Below are 5,309 nucleotides of genomic sequence, written 5' to 3'. Positions count from 1 at the left end.
TTCTCGTCTCTCTTCTCACGTCAACGTATGTTATATTGCATGGTGGGAGAGTGAAATAGCGCCCGGGCGTCACATATGCGAATTACGTAACTGGTGAGCCGTTTAAAGCTTCCAACACATTACAAGGGCTGAGCCACAATTCTTCATCGTCATCAGTCGTCAAGTAAACAAAGCGCAATAATGCCTTACAGATGTGTTAGCTGGAACCGCGCTTCTGCGCACAATGATGAATAATGGCTTTGTAGGTGCTTCCCAACTTCACAAATATTGTGATTTAGAGCGTATTGGGTACTTTGCTAGTATACCTGTATTAGTAGCCCCAAGAGAGTTTACAACGGGCTCTAGAAAGGCCGCTCTTCCAGCTTTCGCTGTGTCTGTGCTGTGCTTTCCGCGCAGGCCTGGCGTTTTTTTTTCTTACAAGTCGAGCGGCGCAGATTGTGGCATGGTATTGCGTATTCGGTAGTCGAAGAACGCACGACGATCAGAGAGGCCACAAGACGAATTCCGTTTATTCACGTGAAACGTGCTTTTTGAACGTTTCCTAGCCAGTCATGCTCGAGAAAAGGCAAAGAGGTCGTCGGCGAGCGGGAGACATCGGTCCCATTTTCAGCGTGGGCCACTCAGAGCGATGAAGATGCACGCACGTGGAGACGAACGGCAGACATAACGGTTGCCGCGTGTATTCTAGCAGAAAAATACCCCTCAGCGTGCAATGTGACCCTCTAATTTTTTTTAGTGTTTTCTTTGGCTGGAATTCACAGACGAACAGGAGCGAGATTCTCGATGTATCCACCTTGCGGATCATCCACTTCAGCCTCCACTGATTGGCTGCAGTTCGCTGAGCAGCACGCCCTCTGTTTCCGGTCCTTCTTCCGCTACGTCATATGAACTTCACGAAGCTTCCACAATTCTCGACACAAATGAGAAAGATGGAATACTGCCCCCAGAGCGAATACTGCTCCCAGAAATCCGCTTTCGCACGCATATAGAGGAGGCCATGCATTAACTCTAATCCCGTTAGCCCTTGAATTAGGTTTAACGGGACCGCCCACGTGCAACACATTGATGGTCGGTACGCATTCCCTGCATCACTTTTAAACACGTGAACACCTTCATACGGAAGTTCAAGCTTGTAATGTGTGTTTAAAGGGACACTAAAGGCAAATAATAACTCGACGTTGATTGTTGAAATATCGGTCCAGAAACCACGCAGTGCTAATTTTATGCCAATGAAGTGCTTATTTTGAAATAAAATCACCTTTTAATGGTCCTCATCTCGTTAGCGCACTTCAAATCACCCGCCTGAAAGCGGTATTTCGCACGTCACTTTTGCCGTGCCCGACGTTGCTCGCCTTTACTGCGGCGGCGTGCACTGGCGGCGTGCACCATTCGGGCATCCGGCAACATAACATGCATGCGGTATTTTATCGAACATTGTACCAGAGCTACATCCACGAGCGTGAAAAACACACGCGGCAGTACGCGATATCGAAACGACCACCTTGGACGTTTTCAACAATTTGGTGTTCAGCAGATAAGGAAACAAGGAAGACTACAACACCGTGATTGCCACATTCGAAGATTACTGCATGGAGCAACAAAATGAAATCCACGAGCGATGCTTTTTCTGTTGCCACAATCAAGGTGATGTGGAGCGTGTTGAGTAGTTTCTACGCGAGCTGAAAAAACAAGCGCAGCACTGCAACTTCAGGACCATGGTGGATGACATGGCACGAGACAGAATTGTCTTTGGAACATACTCGCGAAGGCTTCGAGAAGAGATGCTCAGGAACAAAACCTTTACCTTGGAAAAAGTTATCCTATGCAAGGCGGTAGAAACACCAACTCGTGAAAACGAATTCTGGGAGAGAACAAAAGAAAAACTTGCTATGAACGCTCTCACAGCCAGTAAGAGCACTCCTATAGGTTCGAGGGAATACCTAACATGCAACCGTTGCAACCGAAGGTATCCCTTCAGACGCTACCCGGCGTACGGCAAAGTATGTTACTCGTGTAATGGGCGAAGCCACTTCGCGTCTTGATGCAACGATAAAGAACGCGTGTATGAAGTGAAACATCAGAACGACGTATTTGAAGTACTGAATGCTGCCAGCCGCAGCGCAAGCAGAGAGCGAGACTTGTGTGTGAACGCATGCACCGATGGCAAGTACATCACCTTTAAAATAGACAAAGAATTGCAGGCAAGCGTTTTGCCACGTTCAATGTTTTGCAAGCTAAGGATGACCACTCTGATGCGCAGCAGCTTCGTTCTGAGATCGTACGGTGGCACCATGATCAGGCATATCGGGAAGATTTCAGCGCTCATCGATATTGGCGACCGGAAGGTGTGCGCAGAATTTTGTGGCAAAGAAGGATCACAGTGCCATCTTAGACTTGGAATCCAGCGAAAAGCTTTGAATCATACAGCGTGCTCGTGACAGCGTGACGACAAGCAACATCGAAGCAATTGTAAAGCAGTTGCCACATATTTTCCATGGAAGATGCGCCCCACGTGAATACATGCTTGAGCTGCACGATGATGTCGTGCCAGTCCTCCAGCCAGCTCGACGAGTTCCCCTTTCCCTGCGGGAGCCACTCCGTACTGAACTGGACAGAATGGAAAAGGAACGCACCATCCAGAAGGTCAGCAGCCCCACAAGGGGTAAGCCCCCTTGTCACTTAACTCTGACAAGGGTTAAAGCCCCTTGTCACTGTAATAAAGAAAGACGGCAACTTGCGGGTCTGCATGGACCCAAGACGCCTCAACGAAATCATCAATACGGAACACTACCGAATGCTACGCACACAGGATATCGAGGCAGACTTGGCGGGCGCGAAGATTTTACAAGTGTGGACGCAAATGCATGATTTCATGAAATCGCATTAGACGAAGAGTCATCGATGATATGCACATTCGCGACACCTTTCGGTAGTTATCGCTTTCTGCGACTACCATTCGGTATAGCTTCTGCTAGCTAAGAGTTTCAAAAGGCTCTTTACGAGGTTTTTGATGGTCGTCCCGGTGTAGGCGTGTACGTAGACGATGTGTTAACCTGGGGCGGGACCAGGGCCCAGCACGATGAAACGCGACGCAGAGCATTAGAAGCAGCTCAAAAAAGCAGGCCTCACCTTCAATGCGTGTATAGCACACACTGCGCACAAACAGGCACAGCCTCCGCCTCGTCACTATCTACCCCGGCGTGACACGGCTGCATGCTCCAGCACGCCTCGCATAAGGGACAGCGCCACCGCAGCGTCACAGGAGGCTTACGTCACCGATGGTGGCTATAAAACCAAGCTGCCAAGCTCGGAAGTGATCATACCTTCGCTACCCGACTGAGCGCAGCGTCGGTTTGCTCGTCCCGCTGCTGCTACTTCACTAATAAACAGTTGTTACGTTTTATGTTTTGATGCGACCTTCCATCGACAGGGCATCCCACATCTGGTGACCCGGAAAATAAACACACCGCACCGCCATGGCCGACCTCGAAGCGCTTGCCGCTCTTCGTCAACATGTAGAAGAACTTCAACATCAACTGCTGGCCCTGCAGCAGCAACATCCCGGCAACGTCTCCGCACCCTTGGCCGCGCCTGCCGGCGCCGCTGAGGAGGTCAGAGCCCCTGCAGAAGGCATCCCGCACGCTGCCTCATACACCTGGCATGTCGTTGTCAAGCTTCCACCTTTTATGCGGACTCGCCCAAGGTCTGGTTCGCCCAGGTCGAGGCCCAGTTCTCCCTGGTGCGCATCACGCAAGACCGGACCCGCTACGATTACGTCGTCGCCCACCTGGACGCACGTTATGCCAGCGAGGTCCGAGATATCCTGGCCACCCCACCAACGGCCAACCTCTACGAACACCTGAAAACCGCACCGTCGCCGCCTTACGCCCGTCACCTGCAGCCCACCACTGCAAGCCTAGACCTCTCGTTTTCAAGGAGCAAGCATCGTTCACGCACGCTTTCCTCCGCGACGACACTGTCCGCAGGCCTTTCCAGCCACCCTACAGCGGACCCTACCTGGTCGTCCATCGCAACAACAAAAACTTCACTGTGCTCCTGAACGGGAATGACGTCCGGGTCTCGATTGACAGGCTCAAGCCCGCATACATCGCTTCGAATGAACTGGGCAGCGCCACTCCATCCGCAGGCATCTATACACAGCCGCCGATGTCACAGCCCACTCCGGTCACGAAACGCTCTGGACGTCTGGTACGCCTCCCAGATTTCAAAAGACCATGAGGGCTCTGCAGTCCGCGGTGGGTGATGTGGCAACACACTGCGCGCAAACCGGCGCAGCCTCCGCCTCGTCACTACCTAGCCCGGCGTGACTCAGCTGCATGCTACACAACGCCTCCGATAAGGGACAGCGCCACCGCAGCGTCACCGGAGGCTTACATCACCGATGGTGGCTATAAAACCAAGGCGCCAAGCTCGGAAGTGATCATTCCTTCGCTACCCGAAGAAGCGCAGCTACGGTTTGCTCGCCCTGCTGCTGCTACTTCGCTAATATACAGATGTTAAATTTTATGTTGGGATGCGTCCTTCCATCGACACGGCATCCCACACATGCAAATGTCGCTTCGGCATACAAGAAGTTCTGTTTTTGGGTGACATCATTAGCGACAAGTGTATTAGGCGAAATCCTGATCTCTATGACGGCGTTTTGAAAATGTCGAGACCTAGGGACAAATTTACTGTCCAAATGCTACTGGGAGTGTTTAACTACTTCAGTAAGTACCTACCATCACTCTCGCAGCAAAGTTTTGCTTTACGTTCCTTCATCAAACAAGGCGCCATGTTTGGTTGCACACTAAACCACGGAAGTGAATGGCAGGCTATATGTCAGGATTTGTGTAGTGCACCGTTGCTTGCAATATTTGATAGGAGTTTGGAAACAAAAGTAGCTGCAGATACCTCTCAAAGTGGTGTCGGTGCGGTGCTTCTGCAGCGTCATGGGGACTGCTGGCAGCCGATAGCCTATGCGTAGATAGCTTTAACAGAATCGGGGCACATATATTCGCAGATTGAAAAAGAGACTGGCTCTGGTTTTCGGTTGTGAACAGTTCAATATTTTGTTTATGGCTGCCCCCTTATCCTCGAGAGTGATAACAGTCTGCTGACAGATCAAAGAAAAGCATAAGTGATATGCCACCCAGAGTGCAACAATGTTTCTTGAGATTACTGAAATATGATTACACGCTCACACCTATTCCTGGCAAACAGATGGCCCTTGCTGATATGCCATCCCGATCACCTGTACCTGGACTCAAGGCAGCTGTATGCACGCGTGACGTCTTAATCCATGCTGT

This window comes from Rhipicephalus sanguineus, chromosome 8 (assembly GCF_013339695.2).
Source record: "Rhipicephalus sanguineus isolate Rsan-2018 chromosome 8, BIME_Rsan_1.4, whole genome shotgun sequence".
Classification (NCBI taxonomy): domain Eukaryota; kingdom Metazoa; phylum Arthropoda; class Arachnida; order Ixodida; family Ixodidae; genus Rhipicephalus; species Rhipicephalus sanguineus.
Note: the sequence above shows the minus strand (reverse complement) of the source record.